The sequence below is a fragment of the Prinia subflava genome, chromosome Z (assembly GCF_021018805.1).
Source record: "Prinia subflava isolate CZ2003 ecotype Zambia chromosome Z, Cam_Psub_1.2, whole genome shotgun sequence".
Lineage (NCBI taxonomy): Eukaryota > Metazoa > Chordata > Aves > Passeriformes > Cisticolidae > Prinia > Prinia subflava.
In genome coordinates this window covers 82,804,247-82,824,979 of record NC_086283.1, presented here as the reverse complement: position 1 = coordinate 82,824,979, position 20,733 = coordinate 82,804,247, and the positions used below count along the sequence as shown (strand labels likewise).

General features: G+C 47.5%; 1 protein-coding gene across 7 annotated transcripts in view; it reads right to left on the bottom strand.

Annotated features, from left to right (window-relative positions):
• RUSC2 (RUN and SH3 domain containing 2) overlaps window positions 1-20,733 on the bottom strand; it is a 57,598-nt gene that overhangs the window by 33,021 nt on the left and 3,844 nt on the right. The window contains exons 1-2 of one of the 7 annotated variants that reach the window (XM_063423566.1): window positions 18,459-19,264; window positions 3,677-3,780 (exon numbers count right to left, since the gene is read on the bottom strand). The gene's annotated coding sequence lies outside the window, so the exon portion shown is untranslated. The other 6 variants (XM_063423573.1, XM_063423574.1, XM_063423571.1 and 3 more) reach the window with 6 other exon arrangements.

Here is a 20,733-nt window from a genome sequence, read left to right as displayed (position 1 = left end):
TCCACAGCTGGCAGGAAGGTACCCCCACCTCCAATTCTCCATGTCTCAACCACCTGCCGAGATCTCCACACCTCTTCCTTTGGATTTACTTTTTTTAGGTCCAATTATCAGAAGCATGCCTACTCAGATGAGTTTTCACCCAGCACCCATGATACAGAAGTGGCTTTGGATTTAACATCTCAAGCTGACCCAGTTTATATTAAACAGAATGGTAAAAAGCAAACAGAGATGCAATGAAACCTTTTTAATTTTTAAAGAGCAGATCTCTGGCATGTCAAGGTAAACAGTTATAATGCCAACAAGAACAAACAGCTTGGAGAAGTACTGCAGAAAATATTTTGAATTTAAGTAAAAAAAAAAAAAAATCTGAACTGAAGAAAGATGAGGAGATCAGAAGAGAAAGGCTCCTGATCCACCTGAATGAGTAACCACACGAAGAAGGATATTAGAGGTAAGAAAAACAGCACCTTCAGTGCAGGTTTGGCAAGGCGAATATTGAACCTGCAGCAATGACAGGTTAGATAATACAGGGGGAAGAAGGTGCAGAAAAGGAAATGAGCTTTTGAGTGGAAACAAATTCAAGAAGATGAAAGCAGTCAAGTCAGAAGGACAAGATATTCTTGACCCCAGAACAATGAAAGAATACCTGGTTGATCACAGCTGGAAACTGCACTATTGATAAAAATACCCATTAGAAAAGAGAGGAAGAAGTGTAACCATATGCCTGACAAATATTAAAGTAAAAGTCTGTAGCTGTTCTGCAAGGGCAGGGAAAGTGACCCATGTCAGATTTATCAACCTGTCCTTACTATTATATAAGTCTTTCAGACAACATTAGAAAAGAAAAATAAGACGGGGAAATAAATTAAAAACAGGGCAAAGCACAACAAGGGGTGGCAAAAGTCAGAGTATTGTCAGGGTATCAGCAACCACACCAGAGTAAGATCTTGACTTACCAGAACTGGAAGAAAATAAAGATGTCTGGGACTAAACATTTGTTCTTTGTTTTCTCTCACTGCCTCAGACACCTGACAGGCAGCAGTGGTGCTGTGGGCAGGTCATTCCTGAGTTCACAGCATATTCTCCTGGGCCACCTGCCCTTTCTGCAATGCAGTTCCAGGTCCCTTGTATCTAGAGATCCAGCTGCACTTTATCAACTGCATCGATGCAGTGAGGAATACACACTCCTGTGGATGTTTCAGTCAGCTCCAGTCACCAGAACCTCCTGCCCATCTTTCAAGAGTCTCAAGGCAGAGATTATCTGTGCACTCTCACTGCTTAACAGATGTTCTTGTAACAGTGGTACCTACTAGCCAGGCACAGCCTGTATGCCCTGGGGACATTCCCACCCCACACAGAGAAGGAAGCTGCATCACTTTTTTTTATTTCTTTAGGCAAGCATTCTACACACAAACCACATATACATGAGTTTTCTTCCCCATGCTGATACAGGCATGTGTGTCCTGCACATTCTGCTGCACGCCCTGTCCTCTAGCCCATGATGTGCTGCACACAGTCCCGCTGTTGTTACCCACCACCAATCTCCCAAAGGAACCTGCTCTGCAGCAGCACCACAAACCCAGTCTGGTGCACACCTGCAGGAGACATCCCACTCCCTGCTCCCACTCCCTTCATGCCTGAAGGGGGTGGATTCTGGGAGACATGGAGAGCTTTTCCCAGGTCCAAGAGCAAGAGGAGTGAGAAGGAGCTGCAGTTCAGGAAGCCTTATGGTGCTTCCAGGACACTGTCATCGACCTGCAAGAAGGCAACACACCACTCTGAGATTTTGCTGGCAGCCCTCTCTTTCTCACCTGGCACCCTGCACTGGAACTCTGGGATTGCCTGCAGGCTGTGGAGCCGTGTCACTCCATAGGGATGGAGAAGGAGCAACCAGAGGAGAACCTGCAGCAGCAAAATGGTTCCTCCGAAGAGCTACTGCAGAAGAGGCTGTGCTGAGGATCACCCCCACCCCCACAAACCCCGCAGGGCTGCACACAGCACTGAGCGTCTCAGGGAACATAGTGAGAGGCTGGAGAATGACAACAGAAACAACACATTTGCATTCCCTGACAATGACAACTCTGAATTTCCCCTCTGTGCACTCTCCCACTGGTCTCTGACCCAAACCTCCTGCACCCCGAGCTCTGCAATGCCTCTCATCTGTGTCTTCTCTCCACGGTTCCTCTCCAGCTCTGCCAGACATCTACCATTTTATCTACATTTTCCCTGTCATAATGTTGCTCTTTATAGGCCTAAAAGCTTTGTCTGAATTATTCTTTAGTCACTGACAAATGTGAAAAAAAAATTGTGAATAGGTAAGACCTGCCAAGCTCATTCTTTAGCAACACTGGTATAAAAGGCTGATGATGTGTGTGAAGATAAAAATGCAGATCTCTACTTCCCTTGTACTCTAATACACCTTTAAGACACCCATCAATCCACACCTTGTATGATAGGTTACTCTGTGACTCCCATTTACTTCACATCCACCCAAAATCCTGCAATTGCAATGCCACACGCTCAGCATTTTCCATAACTCCAAAAGACTGAATCTGCTATTCGATTATCTCTTTTTGTTATGACATTCCCATGTGCACATTCCCCTACAGCTATGTCACGTATACCAAAATCTCATTCTTTTATACTTTTGCTTTACTGTTCTTACTGTCATGCTGAACATTGCCCCTCCAGCATCTATATCCCGATCCCACATACATCCTTCTCTTTGTTCAAGCCCTTCTCCTATTTGCGGAGGCAATTTAATGGCAGGATTTGTGCAGAGGGTGGGGGAGGGAGGAAGAAGAAGGAAGGCGGGGAGGGAAAAGAGGGATTTGCCTATAACAAGACCATGTAATTAAGCTCCAGTAACTGGTACCGAGCCTGGACCTCTCATTTCAGTAATTAAAAGCAGTAATTCCTCCATTTCTAGATAACCTTTCTCATCTCATCTGTGAAAAGAGGCAGGGAGAAAGCATCCATTTACACTGCCAGCACAGACACACCCTGGCAACACAAAGGACTCCAGCCTGCACAGAGCCCGTGTATCGCTCAACAGAAGGACAGGGTTTAACATGCCATTATATTTACCCTAATGCCTTTTGAACAAATGATTTACCAGTATTTAGGGGATGTGGAAAAGAAGGGGGAAAAAAAAAGCTAAAAAAAAAAGGCAAAAGCCACAGTGACAGCAACCTTCTCCCTGTCTGAGCCCTTTGTCTCTAGCTTTTCATGGAAGCGCTGTCTGTCAAAACAGCTTTTGAGCTGCACAGCAGCATCACCGCCAGGGATGCACAGAGAGCACGGTGGCTGGCGGGACCACAACAATCCGTGTGGGCTCGGCTGTCATGGCAGGCACAATGGAGAGCTGTGCAGAGCCCCCGCCAGGGTGAGGCACAACTCGCCTCTGCAGAGCCAGCCCGGGACATGACAACTGCTATTTCACAGCGACAATGGACAAACACACATTCTGCACAGCAGCCACAGCCTCCTCGCTCGCTCACGTCCACGACAGCCACGGCCAGCTCCAAAGCAATGCAGCCTCTGAAGAGACAAAGCAACCCTAAAATCCTTAAGCTTCATCGGCTAGCTGGCATCCTCCACAAAACAAACCGGCCACCGAGCGGCCTGAAAGCCAACAGCACAACTGACACCCACCCCGATAATTTGTCCATCTCACCTTTCCACGGATCCTTCGCTCCCCGTTGCCTGTCAGTGAACACAGTGCTCCGGCACTCCTGAGCGCTCAGATTCCAGAAGGCTCCGTGCTCTCTCACCAGGATGCTGTGGGAAACATAGAGTCAATTTTTTTTTCTGATATTTTTTTTCTTCACAGCTGCATCCCTGCCAATGCAGAGGGTCTGCGCAATCACATCTCCGATGCTCCTGCTGCTGCTGCTGCTGCTGTGACGTTGCTGCGTGTGAAGGAGCAAGCATGCCCACAGCACCGCCGCTTCAGCTCGCTACCAGTCCCTGTGGAACCTCAGGCAAGGCAGGGGATGGGAGGGAGCAGAAAAGGAGGGGATGATGGAGGATTGATTCTTATGAGAACCGGGAAATCAGGAAGGCAGCATAAGGAGAAATAAAAAGATTGAAGTCTGTGCCATAAAATAGAGCTGCTGCATCCTATTCTGTGATGAGACTGGATTTCAGATGTTGTGTGCTTTCGGGCTGCCTGATCTCTTCCTGCTGCCTTTACAAAGGAAAGCAAAAGGCACTGGAGTGTTCGTACTGTTGATAATGGCAGCTAGAACCCTTGGAGATAAAATGGCAGTCTGCAAAGCAATGCATAGGAGGAGGAGGAGGATGGGGAGACTGCAAGAAGCTTCCTGAAGCTTCTTTAAATTTCTGTAGTGCTTTGCCCTAGACAGATTCATCACAGTATCTATACAACATCCCTGAAATGCAGCCACCTCCAGAGCAAGATGCAACCACCAGCACTCCCCACAGTGCTGAACCCACCTGGCAGGGGCAGGATGTCTGCAGTCCCTGCTCTCACAGGGGAGCTCAAATCAAGATCACACCAACTCTTGGCTGCAGTTTGTGATTAAAGTGCTGCCCATGACCTGGGCTAGATCCCAGCATCTCAGCAAACCAACCTACAGCAGATCTTCCTACCTGAAACAGGGGGTCACCACCTGCAAAGCTCAGGCTCTCTTGCTATCTGGAAGAATTTTTCCATATGTCTTTTCCCCAGAGGCACCTGGTGAGAAAGGATGATGGAACTTGCTCCAGACGCAGAGCTGTGCAGCTCCTGACAGGACACAGCAGCCATGCAAAAGACAAATGTGGCTACTTCGCTTTTCCACCCGCTGGGACATAACCACACCTCAGAAACTCAGCTGTGCTCTGGCCTGTGCTGTGCCAGGGCAGATGTTTCTAGCACTGGAGCAGCATCCATCCTGGAGGGATCACTCACGTTACTGCCCTTTCTCATTCTGTCCTGTGCCTACAGCCCTGTGTGGAGGCAAGCACAGCCTAGAAATTGGAGCATCCACACTAGAAAAGGCAAAATCTGTGAGCCCCAACATCCTAAACTGAGGCTCTGCAGGAAAGGAGCAGATCAGAGCAAGGCAGAGAGGAGTCAAATTGTCACATGGACACAAAATTCTAAGAAATTAAGAACTGCCACATGGCTGAGTACTTTTTACTTTATGCCATGATGTACCCAAAGCAGCAAACAAGTCCCACAAATACAACAACCTAGACAATATAACATTTCACAGAAGCTTCTGCCTCTGGAGAGGTCAACATAAAAAGCTATGACCGAAAAATGTTAGACTTATTACTGGAAGTGGCTGCCAATCATCTCGGATCCAAGAACACTACAAACTTTTAAAATATCTCTTCAAGTAACATTTAAATCAGATTTCTGACAGAAAACCAGGGGCTGGAGGGTGGTTCCTTCCAAGGGCTTCAGAGGCAGGACTCCCCCCAGCGCAAAGAGACCATTCCACTGGGAAAAGAGAAAAGGGCCTTGGGCTATAGGCTGTGCACTGCAACGCACTGGAGCCAGCATCACAGATGCAGCTCTGCTACTCACCTCTAAACCACAGTGAATGATCCCTCCACCAGTCCCAGAGGTCAGGCTCCACAGGTCCCACAGGTCAGGTCCTTCCTGAGCAGTCAATCTGTCCGTCCTGTCACTGGCACTTCATGCTCCCAGCCCACTGCCTGCCTTTCCTGGGATGCTCGGGACCCACCCCACCAGCTGGTCCTGTTCAAGAGGCAGGGACAAGCCCCCAGGAGGATGCAGCAGTGAGGGACCTACCTCGGTGCCTGGCCATTACAGCAAGCAGAAGGCCAGTCCTGGCCGGCTCTGCTCCAATCAAGCCGCTGTAAATGAGACTATTTACTGTGCTCCCATTAATGTGCAGCCCCAGGACCCCCGTATGGCCAGTCCCATTGTACTGTCAGTGTTAATTAAGGCAGGCTCAAGCAGAAATCTCCGGCCCCTTCAGCTGGGACAGTCAGGGAGCAACAGCGAGGAAAGAGACGGAGAGTTTCAGCTGTGGAGCTCTGTGCCAGAACAAGGAGCATTTGTTACCCAGGAGACTCGTTCCCACAGCAGAGAGGAGAATGGAAACTATTTCGGTGCCCTCCCCAGTCCTCCACAAGCATTGCCAATGCTGACGCCAGGAGGTATAAATGCTGGCAGGCTGAGTGCTTGCCTTCATCCCTGTCCCTGCCACAGGACACTGGCATTAACCAATTCACTGACAGCAGTGCCTGTCTGGTGCAGCGGATACACACACCAGAGCAGATGCAATCAGAGGGGTATTTTCTTTAAAATGAGATAGCGCAATGAAACAGACAAGGGGTTCCTGAAAAAACACTCCTATTGACACATCTGTGCCCAACATAAACGTCTGTACCCTCGTCCCCAAAATACATTCTGCGTGTTCCCCAGATCTCAAACTCACATGGCCTCAACCCTCCGCAGCACACACCCCTTCGCTGCATCTCCCTCCCTCAGCAACAGCGCTAGAACTGATGGCCTGTCCCAAAGCTTTGCAGGCAGCAAAGATCCCAGGCACTAATAAGGAAGAACAAAGCTCTTTCTTGCAGACTGTCTTCTAAGAGATGACTTCTATTTGATCACGGAGATGAGTCAGTGCAAGAAGTGGAGCATGGCTGACTCCACAGTGTGATGCAAGGAGGGAGCAGGGATTCTGCAGGTTGCTGACTGTATTCCTTGGAGAAGGAAGGTGAGAGAGATGGAGGTGTCAAGACATGCCTGCCCCTACAGTAACAGGGGTTCCCATCTAGCTTCACCTGGGTGGGTAGGGATGGGTGCTTCTCACAGACTCCAGCACTCTGCGGTGTAGGTATATTGGCAGGAGAGAATTACTTCTCAAGCAATGTCAGTCTCACTATCCACAAGCATCTCAGGTGTTGGGCAGGATTTTTTGCCTTCTTGCCTCCTTACCCCTTGCTCCAGGGCTGTCAGAACTGAATGCACAACACAGTCTCCCACCTGTGAATTCCAGTAAGGAGGCACATCCTCCTCCCACTCCTGGGCTGCAGCAAAGTGTACCACTTTGGGGGAGTCATAGGTGCTGTGCTCACACTGGACATGAGCTGTACATTTACCTGGAGTTCTTGCTGACAACAGCTAGCTCACAAACAGATCAGCTGGATGTTAGAAAGCCCAACACATTTTGGTCTTCTTCCTTCATATACCATGCAGGAACTGGCTGCTAAGGTCAGCACACACCCACATACAAGAAGAACCCTTTCCATTTTTGCTGCAATTGTGCAGTAAAATCCCCCACCAGCTGACCCAGCCTCCCACTTATTTGCTGCAATGCTGCCTCAGTGATGCATGAACTGGAAACAGCTCAGCCCCAGATTCCAGTCAGCTGTCTGGGCTGTAGCTCCAACATCAAGCACTGTGCTGGGGCAGGTCTTTAATCATCCCTTACCATCAGGTGTGGGGTGCAACCTGACCACCCCCAAAACTGCCAGGCAGCCCTAGCTGCTGCCTCTGGCTCACAGCTGTACCCCAGCAAAGGGAGCTGTCTGCTACCTCCTCCTAAAGGGCGGGCATTTTGACCAATCCCTCATTACCTTCAGTGTGTCCACGCCTCTCAAGCAAAGAGAAGGTGGCACAAGCAACAGCAAACCTGTGCCTTGCTATCTGCAGGTGCAACAGCAGGAACATGCCTAGGATACACATTCTGGCCACATTTGAAGCACGGCCACAGGAACATCTTCACTCTTTCCCATGTGCTGGACCACTCAGGAGCAAGGCAAAAGCAGCTCGGTGCCTTCCCACCCTGCTTACCCATTGTTTGTGTCAGAAATCTAAATCTCATGGCAATCCCACCCTGCGCCAACACCATCCAGGCTGTTTGGGAAATGCCAGAGAGAGGGATGTTGGTCAGAGTTGAATTAAGAGCATGGGTCTGCTCAACTGGAGCAAGGGGGAAACAGAAAACAGGAGCCAACAGGAAAGCAGATGATGAAACTTTATAAAAATTTTCATAAAAGAAAACTAAAATAATTCCCCATTCCTTCAAGTCCTGTACTTCAAGGTCAAACAACATCTCTCTGACACACAGAGACCAATTCTGGCTGATTGTTATCCACATACGCTCAACACCTTTTCTGTTCAGTGGGAGCAGATATGGGAGCTTTTGAATGAGGCGTCAAAAATCCAAGCAGATTGATAAAAACATATGTTAGCACAGTGGAAATGCCTGCCCTTAGCCCTTGCATTTCCCTGGGGGATCACTAACTGATCCACACTGAGCCTGCTTTCCAAGGGGAACTGAGGACAGAGGCACAGCAGTCTGTGAGGTTTTCCTGGTCAAAGACACATTCTCAACATCCAAATTCACCAGCCCACCATGATGACCCTGCATCCCAGTGAGCCCTGCTCACTGCCCACAACAGCAGTACTGGTTTCTTCAGGACTAGCAACCCAAGGCAGGAGCCACACCTCCAAATGAGGAAATGCCTTCAAAGCAGAAAGTTGTTGCTGTTTTTTAAAAAAAGTTGGACATTTCTTGTTGCTTGCTAACTGTCTTCTAACAGTATTAATTCCCCAAGTTCAGTCCTCTGATGTTTAAGAACATTCTCTGAATTTCCAGCTTATCTTTATCCATGCACAGCTCACCCCTATCCACTCATGTTCCAAAAATGAGCTTTAACGTCAGCATTTATTGAGCCTGTGTTTAAAGTCATACCATTTGAGTTCTCTAATCACTTCACATTAGGTAGGCTTCCCATTTCTTTGATCATACCCATATTCCTTCTCTGGACCCGACCCAGTTTGCACACAGCCTTCTGAGAGTGACTGGAAATGTTCACAGTCTTCCAAGCACAGTCTCCTATGCCTTAATATGCTAAAATTTCCCCATCTCTACTAGAAATGCTTTGTCCAATGTGTCACATTGGATGACATGTATCTTTTCTATGGCTACATCATGTTAGATGCTCAGTTACCCTTGTACACCATTCTCAGATGCTGAGTTTTCCCCCACTGTCACTTTGCCCCAGTGAGCTTCCAGACGGAGCTGAACTTTTTGCTCATTTCTCAGACACACAACCATGCAATTCTGAACTATCCAGTTCCATTTGTACTGTTTATTAAGGAATAATCCCAGCTCTTCCCACTGAATAACACTGAACAGCCTCTGATGAGGCTTCCTTAGCTTTGTGTCTTTAGGAAGTATCACTATTGAAGTCTTACTTTTTGTTGTGCAGAGGATTATTTCATGTATTGAACAGCTTCCATTTTGAGGCTGATCTCCACTAACAGCATCCCCTCAGAGCAGTAGCTCCTCTTCTGACATTCTTGTTACCTTCCTGTAGTCTGCTTACTGCCTTGTAGTTCTCAAAGGGTACTATGAATGAAAGAACTACACACAGATTAAAGGGACATAGGACAAGCCCTTGAGAGATTTAGGTTATTAAACACACAAAATACTAGCAAATGTCCCAGAACAAACAGACAGGATAGGATACTTGTGTGTCTTGCTCCCCTGCTTTGCTGACCACCTGCAACCACTGCTACAAAAATCACACTGAGCAAGGTGGTCCCTCCATCCCAATCACCATTTGAATTCCCAACTTCCAGCACTGAGGCCAAATCCCTCTTAGTGCTGGCAATCGATGCTTCACTACCCAGGAACAGAGGCCCTCACAAGCTCCATAAAAAGTCACAACTCCCAGATAGGGCTAGTGCTGGCACAGCTCCGCACAGGGCTGGGCTCAGTTCCACATACCTCCACACTACTGAGGCATCTATGGGAAAACCAAACCCTGCCCACAGCCAGCTGTCCATCTCCAGTCCCTTCCAGCCCAGGATTCCAGGGTGTTTGTACCCTAGAGGAGCTGGTTTAACAGCAAGATGTGAATCACTTGGAATTCTGTGTGAAAGGCAGAAATGACCCTACAACCCAATTCTTATTGCCGATCCTAATACTTAATACTGCCCAAGCAAGAGCACAAAAAAATAGCTGAATGTTTCTAGGCAGAGCGAAATCAGAACACAAACAGCAGAGCAGCTCCTGAACAATGTCTGAAGGCATAGATCTGATAAACCAGTCTCATCAAGCTGCACAGAATATCTTGAATTAAAGCAAATCCTAAACATAACTGATCTGGACTGAGGTTTCAGGGTGTTCTAACTAGGAGCTCAGCTCTAAGACCAAAGCTGTTTCTTCAGGCACTCACTCAGATATTGGTGCTACACTGACTGGGAATATAAACTCTCACCAGTCAAAACCTTTGCAAAAGAAGTAGAAAGGGTATTATTTTAAAAAATTAATATAATAATAATAATTTTAAAAGCCTTTTATCTGGCAAACAATTACTCTAAGCAGCCATGGTAACAATGGTAACAAGGGATATTAAAGTGTTACTGGCTTCACTCCTATTAAAATTAGTTAGCAGGATCAATGCTGCCCCTAAAGCACCATTTACCAAAATAACTAGTTTTATAACAACTTAATAGGTCCCTACTGCCACGAGGAAAGCCTTAAGTTGCCACATAACATAGTACACTGGGGCTGGTGAACTTGGCACCCATACCACTGCTGCATTCTGACCTCAGATAAAAATTATGTACCTCCAACTGAGATGAAAAGCTTCAGGGCTGAGCTGAATCTGCAGCGCTGAAATGGTTCACTGTGTACACAGCACGCACTGCTCGAGGACAGTGACTGCTTATGGCTCCCATGATGTGCAGCAAAGTGACATTCTCTTCCCACTCCAGGGGCATGGCTGGGCTGACTCAAAGTCAGGGTGACTGCACTGCACATGAGGCCCAGCTCACACAAACTGCAATGGAAGGGATGAAGCAGGGAAAGGGCAAGCAGAGGAGAAGAAAAACATCACTGTTGGACGCACAAGAGGTCACATCCAAGAATGGGAAAAAAAACGCTCCTGCCCTCTTGCTCAAAGACTGAGTCATAAACATTTCAGTTTTCCAAGGCAACAGTAAATATGAAAACTGTTCTGGATGTCCCTGCCCAGGGCAGGGAGGTTGGAACTAAATGATCTTAGTAAGGTCCCTTCCAACCCAAACCATTCTACGCTCCTATGATTCACACAGAAAACCCACATTAACATCATTCTGCACATGCCAAAGTCCTTCCTCGCCATCCTCACTCTGAGCAAAGCAAAAGTCAAACAGATATCTCTGAACTCGCCACAAAAACCAGAAAGTTCCAAACAGACCTCCCAGCTCTCAAACATTCCCACTCTACTTTGCAAAGAAGCCCAGGGAGTACATAACCACTGGCTGATTTATTAGAGACACATGATATCAGCTATGGTTGCTTATACTGATTTTCCCTCTAAGTTTCTCTGGTTACCACTCAAATTGGACACACAGTGCTGCTCTGCGCTGTTACCAGCCCCAGCTGGCTATGTTTCCGTGGCAAATAGAGCAGTGTCTTGGCAGTTGCAAAGCACTCTGTGATTAAAAGACACTTGAAGATTCACTCCATCCCCACCTATCAGAAGTAACAGAGCAGCACAACACTGGCAGGCACAGGGCTCCAGTGCTGCCTGCACAAGAGACTGCCTGGGCTCCTGAACACCCACATCCCAGCAGGCACCTAGAAAAGCTGCAAAGGGGAGAAGGAACAGGACCACTGAAAACTTCTTGAGACCCTGTCCATCACTTATACATTAACTTGCTGGCTCTCAGATGGAGCAGTTGTGTCTTACTCCTCACCCATGTTGTCTACAGTACTGTTAGCTAAAGGGATAAATTCTATACACAAACAGCAAATTGACATCAATTATGGCCATTACCATACCACCTCACACAGCACGGACTGCACATCCCCACCCTCAATCACTGTGCATGGCCTGGTCGTTCAGAAGGGATCTGTGGTAACTGCAGATCACAGGCTGAGCCTGAGCAATAGTGGCATTTTGCTTTGAAGCAGGCAAAAAATATTTAGGGCTCTGAATAGGCATACCTTGTATGTGCAAGACTTGGAGTCATCCTTCCCCTCTGCCCACACTGACACACAGTTCATGGACATATCCTAAATGGATAAACTGTTGAGGGCTTAAAGACAACACGGAAAAAAAGGACAGAAAGGAGTAAATTGCAAACCAAGTGGGTTAGTTCTCAGGGGAAAACCAGGGGCTACATTAAAGGAGTTCCAAAATGTGTAAAAGGCTGCTGCCAAGAGCAAGTGGACAAGCTGTTCTTCACATCCTGAACAAGAGGAGGATCCCTGAGGGCCATACAGAGGAGTTGAGGTTAGACATCAGATTTAACAGATAAAACTAATCATTCACTATTCCACCAAAAAAGCAGAACAGTCAGGAGGTAAAATTGGTTTCTATAAATTTTCCATAGTCTTGTATATCTCAGAAGCTCTTTGCATTACTTATTTAGAGGCATGCACCCCTGTTAATTTTCACAGATCCTTACTGTTAAAAATTGGAAACAATATATTTTTCCAACTTTACTGCAAAACAAATACCCATGTTACAATCTTGGTCAACTCATGGCATCAAGAAATATTAGTTGAAGGAAGGCATTGGATTGCTAAAATGAAGGATGCAACGGGTAATGTCCTGATCAGTGGGAGATTAAATGAAGAAACCCAAGGAACAGCATAACCCAAGTCCACTGTGCCTGCTCAGGGAGATGTGATTATTACATGGCTTTGGGAGGTCTTATTGTCATGTGACTTCTGTTTGACTCAGAGAAACAGGAAGCCTCTAATGCAGGATTAAGAGCTGAGAGCAATTTATCCTGTGGGGCAGAATACCTGGAGAAACACAAACACACTCCTGGAAAGACACAGCAAATGTGCAGGTGCAGCTGAGAGTAGAAAAGCATCATGTGCCAGCTGATCTGGCTGCTAATCCACCTGGCTGTTAAAAACATACTCCAGATGTATCTTTTCCCTAAGCAGAATATGCTTTGTGTTAGCTTCCAGCCAATGGATTCATCACCTTTTAACCACCACAATGAAGAGACCTTTTCCTCTAGAATTCAGTCTTCTTGGAGACGATCCTTGGTCACAGCTGGGATCCCTTCTGAATTTCTCTCTGGTTATTATTAACATCTTCACATCTACCAGGGCAGGCTGTCATGGATCATCAGTCAGCTGTATTCAAGGTCTCCATGTCAGGTCAGCCCATGATTAAGCAACCCCGTGGCTGCATGTGCTTATCGGTGTACATTTAATTAACACAAAGAGTCTTAACTTGCAGCTCCCAGCTGCTGTGCAAGTTGTGCAAGGTCTACCTCCTCTAAAAGTCACATTCAAACAACAAGAAGCCATCCCAAATGCAGACAGGCACATAGAGCCACAAATGGGAAATCTGTTGGTTCTGGGCAACAATTTCACTTACATTGGAGAAAGACCCACAGTGAAAGAAATGCTATGGGGATAAAGGGGATCTGTGTGTGGGAGGAAATCCTGTCCTGTTCTTTAAAATAGAAAATAAAAGCTGGCAGAGGCAAAGCCCAAGCAGCAGTGATGAGGCAGGCCACAAAGGCAAAGCAGGTCACAGGAGATGCCAAGATACAAAAGATACAAACTTGCCAAGCTTGGATTGTGTGGGGCAGACTGAAATAAGGTTCAGGCTCCTGTGAGGGAGATGAAAGAGCTGGGGCAGACCACTCTCCACATTTCCCACGCAGACATATTGGCACTTCAGGAACTCCTGGAATCCTTGGTGTGTGGCTCTGGCACCACAGAGACTACCAGAGAATAGTCTAGAAGACTATTCTAGATAGAAGAACTATTAGAAAACTATCAAGAAACATCCAGCAAAGAGGTTCTTAAGAACAACAAACAAGGTGTCCCCACACACTCCAGACACATTCCAGTCAGAGGAACAAGTGCATGCCAGGGTGGAAAGAGCCCTAAAAGCGCCCTCAGGAGCTCTGTAATATAGGATGATACACAGAGCTTTGGCTGAGGCCTAATAATAAGCAGCCACCATGGTGACTCAGAGAGCTCTTTGTTGGCTGGACATGAGAGAGCAGCAGGAAGGAGCAGAATAACTGAGGAGCAGGAAGCCCCTGATGAAGGACTGATTGCCCAGAGCATGTTCCTGGAGAAACAGAAACATGCTTTTCATCTCCATGACGTACTTCCCTGTCCGGACAATTCTGCGCTTAAGAAAGAACTCCATCCTGTGCACACACCCAGCCTGTGGCTCTCGACACAGCCTGGAAAGGAGAAGACCAGCCAAAAGGTAAGAGGGCAAGAATGGTGGAGCACTAGAGATACAAACATCCAAGCCAGAAGCCGAGCATCTGCTCTGCTCTCTCACTTGTTCTCAGAGTAACAGCCAGGGAAAATGCTCAGTCATGATGTTTGAACAAGACCTGCTCTTCATCCCTGGGAGCACCTGCCAGAATTAGCAATCCCCTATCACAGGAGATGAAGCATAGAGTCTCCAACAGCACTTGTAACCTTTTCAGCAATTTTCACATGCCTGCTGCTTTCACAGCAACCTTCTCTTTCATCTTACAATAAATGCAGCCCTTCTGAAAGTGCTCAAAGATTACAGAAGCACAGAATCATTTAGGTTGATTCTCTAGATTATCAAGTCCAGCTGTAACCATCCAGCCCTTCCTCTACAAAGCCAGAAACTGGAACTGATGTATCTGGGGATGTAAATAGGGGAAGAAGGTAACTATAAAAGGGATTAATGCTGTCCTATTGAATTATAGCATTTGAAAGAGATGCATCTCTGTCCATGATACTGCTGCTGTCAACTCAGAGCAAACAGCTGAGCCCCAGCATTGCCCCTGTGTTTGCATCCAGAAGACATCTCACCTCTTTCTCTTCTCCTATGTGCAAGGCTTCACGTATTAAACTGTGTAATTAAGCAATGGGTGCTCTACTCCCACAGGAGCTTCTACAGCCTGTATGAGACCAGACCAGAGTGGAGCCATCTGCAAGATGCATTAGCTCCTTCTTTCCACAAGGCTTCTTTGAGCATGAAGCCCTGCAGAAGCCTTTTTGTGAGCTCTGGGCTTTGCACACAGGGCACAAGGACTGAGTGAGGCCTGCTGCCTTCCAGTGAGGTCTCCTGCTTTCCAGCACACAGCATGATGCTGCTGCTGCATGGTAGTAGCTGAATTGCATAACCAGCATAGAACGTGACCAACAACAAGCAAAACCCAGCCTGAGGGGGACAAACCGCAGCTCCAGCTTCACAGTGGGAGGCTGTATCCTGCACTGGCTGCAGCTCAAGTGGCGTGGCTCCCCAGATCTCTCTGCTGGGTGGTCCAGCTCTCAGTTATAGGCAGTAATTACATCATGAAAAGGGCAAAAAGTTGGGGTAACATTTGTGTTTATATGGATGCCAAATGATGTCCAGAGCTACAGCCATAATGCAACACATAGGTTTAACATCCTTTCCATCGTTAATCTCCAGCTACCAGTCCTCAGGATAAACCTAACCCAGAACCAGAATGCCTCCTTATCCCATTCTACAGCCCAAGACTTTCCAATGAGGCAGCAAGCTCTGGCCACCAGCAGCGATCTGGTAGATCTAGATTAAAGCTAGACTAAATTTCCCTGTACCTCTCATTAGACACAGCAATAATACTCAGAACACACAGGGAAAGCCAGTGGCAAATAACCTAATTAGAAGTGAAAGTCTCGCATCTTCTTGGTGACCAGAACATCTGCTGAAGCTGAGGGTCACAGTCCTCTGCAGTCAGCAGGACAGCAAGAGGAGGAAAACATGGGAAGCTGTTCAGGACCCCTCCTGCTGCCCCCCACCAAGAGTCCAACACTGCTCTCCATGGAAGATTCCCAACACTTTGGCTGAAATGATGTCAGCACTTGGGCAGGGCTTGGTGTTATTTTTAACACTTGCTCACATAACTCTTTGGATGAATCCTGGGAAGAGCTTGTCACCAAAATAGTACACTGTGGGCACTATTTATACACCCACTGGCAGCACCGCAGGATATGCTGGGGAAAGCTACAGCACCCCTTCATCCTCCTCACAGGGATATAGCGGGGCCCTAAAACATCATCTGCTTCTTGGGGTATGCCTCAGAAGTGAGCCATCACCTGCAGGACGCCTGGTATCCCTGTATGTCCTGCTGAGGAGACAGACTCTCATCCATCTGGGAGGGAAGCCCAGGTACATCGGGCTCAGGGAAGATGGATGGCTGAGCACACATCCCAGCTGCTGTGCACTAAAAACAGAACAGTTGTGCCTGAACACAGAAAATGCTGATGCCTTCCTATTTTGTCTCTCCTTGGCTGCTGCAGGGAAATCCAGCAGGGATTGGGTTTTTTGGTTGTCACCTCTTTTCCCCATGTGGCAGCAGCAAAGGTGTGCAGTGGTGGGGGCAGGTGAAGTGCTAATGTCAGCAAGGTTCACAGGAAAGGAGGCACCAGGCTAACAAGACTGACTGTCCTTTATCCCTAGGGACAGTAGCAGCCTCAGGCCTTTCCACAGCGAAACAGTGTGCCCTAAAGCACTAAAGGAAAAAAAAAATCAAAAGCAAACCACCCTTTTGAAACTGTCCAAGGAAAAGAGGCTCTTCCCTTGTCTGATTTTCTGGGTTAAAAATAACTTCTCTGAAGCCATTTCCGAGCCTACTGAACTTCCTTGATTTTTGTCTTCAGTGAGTTTCTCCTCCCACTCCCTTTCTCCCAAGACACATCAGACTGCTCTCTACTCTCACATCTCCTGGAGAAGCAGGTGACATGACCTAAGGAACATGCACAGGATGCTGCATGAGAACAGACAAAACAGAGAAGACTCCATCTTGAAGCACAGAAGGACACAAAGTTTGATTTTTCCAGTATGTAGGTAAAAATAAAATGTATATACACATCTTCTTTCCCCAAGAGAGGCAACAGCCTAAGCAGTGTACTGGCTGTCTAGCAGAGATACAGAACAATGCAAAATAAACCCACTAATTGACACATGCTGTAAAGGCAGAGGCAGGACTGGTCACATTACTTTTAGCAGAACAAACAGACGGGATCAGTTCCTACCTTGCCAGATACAAGCACCCCAGGACGTGGGCTCAGCTCACCACAGCTGAAAGCCGAGTGCAGCAGCACTGGCACGAGAGCCACAGGAGGACTACAGCACTCAGAGGCAGCGATAATCCAAAGCAAAACCCGCCTGTCCCCGTGCCGGCCGAGGGATCAGCGAGCCGTGCTGCGGGGAGCCTCCGCCGGCTGCTCCCCTCTTGGTGCAGGATGGCGGGCAACAGGCAAGATGACAAGGCACTTCTTCCAGACAGGAGGTGGCTGAGGAATTCCTCCTGCTGCCAGCCACCCGCCCCCCGTCAGGCACAGAGGTGCCAAGGTCTCACTCAGGGAGCATGTGGGCAGGAGAGAGGAGCAAGGGCCAGATTGCTAAAGAAAGCCCCAGTGTAAATACAGATGCGCACAGGAGAGCGCTATGGCAGAAATGCAGCTCGTGTTACAGAGAGCCATTTACAGCAGGTGCAGAAAGCGGGGAGAGCGTGGCAGGGCTGTGCGGGATGGGCTCCCTGCCTGCCTCCTCGGACAGGGGGTGGGAGGGCAGCTGCCTGCCAGGGGAAGCCATGAGGTGAAGTGATCATTAATGAGGGGAGACCCCCCTCCCCCCAAGTTCCACATTCTCCATCAGATCCTAAGCTCCATATGCAGTGCATGCCAGCAATAATGCAATCCAACTTCCCATCCTTGCACTCCAGATGGGACATTCCCAACCCCACACTTTCTCTGGTGCAGAGTGCCACAGCAACTCACCACGCCAGAGAGAAAGGCTGATTGGAGACCTGCTCCATTCACCTGCTTGGACCCACTCCTGTTGTCCAGGCCCTCTCCCCAGGCACCAGCTCTCCACATCTTCGATACCTACCCCCTCTCCCTAGCTCATTGTCTTTGGTATCTCCTGCCGGCACACTTATTTCTCTGCCATCTCAGGTTAATTTACAAGCTGTAGTGCAGCTAGATTTACAGCAAATATGGAACATGGAGGATAGGGACTAGGTTGTCATCACAGACTATTCTGAATTGAAAGGGACCCACAAGGACCAACAAGTCCAACCCTTAAGTGAATTCGGGGGTCAAACCCACAACCTTGGCATTATGAGCATCATGTTCTAACCAACTGAGCTCCTCTCATGGTTAAGAAGCAAGGTGTCAGAGAGTTCTGGGTCTTTTTCTCCACTGTACCTTCAACTAGAACCAGCAGCAGAGAAGAGGTTTGCAGGTTTCAACCACTGCCCATTAAACAAGCATTGGGGGAGCTTAGGGAAACGCTGGGAAGGAGCTGTTTCAGGGCATTTCATAGCACAGCAGGCACTGCCATAAGCCCTGTGCCAGGCAGGCATATAGCTCATACCAGTGATCTCTGGGTGAAACTGGCAAGAACAGGGAGCTTGTGTGGTTCTCAAGCAACCATGGTCTGTAAGGATGTGGGGGACCTCAAGAAGACCACTTCCCTGCTCAGTGCCTCAGTTTCCCCCCCTGAAAAACAAGGACCGTAATACTTACCAAGCTGCTGTGGATGTTGCGAAGTTAACTGCGTCATGGAATGCTGGCAGCCTGTAAACAGGAATGAGCAATCTCTGGGACTCTTCTCCCACCCATACAGCAGACACTCCTTGTGGCTTCCCTCGACATACAAGCTACCGCTTGCAGCTTTCGCCACCTCAGCACAGCAGGTACCCTGCAAAGACAGGGATCCCCACTACCCCCAAAAGCAGGAGCATCAGTCCCTCTACCAGCTGTGCCCAGGCCATTTGCCAGGCTGGAATGCTGTGCACCAGCCCAGCCTCAGCCGAGCTGTCAAGGCAGCGGAAGGGCTGAGCCTGCACTGCTCTGGAATTCCAGAAACGCACAAACACCCTGTCAGCCTGCACCAGGAATGACTCCTCCCTGCCCCGGACCAGGCTGAATCACTGGAAATACCAAAACAACGATGAGGTCACGTTCCCCGAGCAAAGAACTGAAGCTAGATATAGCTGCATGGAGAAACGTGCTAAAAAGAGACACGCTGTAGGGGCTAGGGGCTCTGGCAGACAGGCACCATGCGCATTTGTCTCATTTAAAAACAGCTTGAGGCTGCCAGGAGACTTTTTTTCTTCTCTGTAGGGAACAGGGAATTGGCTTTAAAACTCTTTATCCGTCCCACTGAAAGAGGCACAAACATTCTAATGTTTATGAGTTCAAGGAACAAGGCAGAAGTAAAATTATGACTGGATTCTGGATACAATGATCAGTCTTAACCAGTGAAGAATCTCCTCGCAGTGAACTGAGTGGCAGACAAAAAACAGTATGTCCATTACTGCTTTTTGCTTTTACTACAGCCTCAGTCATCTTCCACAAAAAAACACCAAAAAACACCAAAAAAACCAAAAAACAAAGACCAAACCAAAAAGAGAAATCAACCACAGAAACACAAAAAAAAACCCCCACCAGAAACACTGATTTGGTAAGGATGCACAGCAAGTTAAGTGGCTTCTGTTAATGCCTCTAAAATGAGTACTTCCTTACCAGATAATGGATTTTTCAAGGCTTTGCAGTTTCAAACTTTTACAACTCTCTGCGAAGGGAGACTGGAGACATTTTGCTATTTAGACTGTGAAGGAAATTGCAACATAAGACTTGGAAAGGATAAAGGAATTCACAACAGAATTTGCAATAGCCTGTTCTTTCCCCTTTCTGTAGGACAAGACATTTGGATGGATAACAACACCACCCACAGTTACATGAATAAGAGGCTCTAAGAATCCAGACTTTGTTCCATCAGGACATAAACCATATCTTTATCATAAGCCAAGAGGCAAAAAGATAGGACTGGACAGCTAATGCGAAGCATGTCACCTGCCTGGCAGGGCAGTGCTCACTGATGTCTGCATCAGTCCCCTTCTCATGAAAGTCCATCCAGATTTGCTAATAAAAGTGATAATCAAATCTGTGCGGAGTTAGGTGTGACTCCTGCAGGAGAGTCAGGAGAGCAGAACTGCTCAAAACCACATCACTGTTCCAGCAGTGGTAATGGTAACCAGAACCACCACAGTGGGTTACACATGAATTCTTCTGGTCTAGTGTCCTATCCCTGACAAGGTGGCACTGGCACATAAAAATCACAGAATGATTTCACTGAGTGCAATCAGAGTGGTCTCCCCTAAGGACACATTCTTACAGCCTGCAACAATCAGGAACTCCTAGAGCTGGAGGTCACACACTGACCATCACATTTCACAGACACTGAAACACATCTCTGCCATTTAGGTGTCTGGTTCCTTTTGGAATCTGTGTGTATTTTCAGTCTTCATGCCATCTCGTAGCAACATGTTCTACAAATCAACTGTGTTGAAAAAGGACTTCCTCAGCCTCCTGTCTAATAAATTATTTTGCTGGATGCACTTCCTCTGTGCCGTGAGAAACAGCAAAGTTTAAGGTCAGTCTTTACTCAACTTCTCCCTACTGAACACTATATTACAGACATTTGCTCCTTCCCAGTATCATCCACTTTTGCTTGTTTAATCTCTCTTCCTGAAGAAGCTATCCCAGACCTTAATCATCCCCTTTCCACTTTTCTCTATCATTTCCAGGTCTGTATTACTCTCTCTGAAAGAGAGTGACCAGCTGGTATGTGATACCCAAGATGCAGGCACAACATGTATATCTACTATACAAGAATATATACCAGCAAATTTTGTTTCCAGTGTTTTTTGGCTACAGCTGAACATTTAGCTCAGATAACAATCCACAGTGACTCCAAACAGCTTGTTGTGGGCAGGGAGAAACTGTTTACAGATCA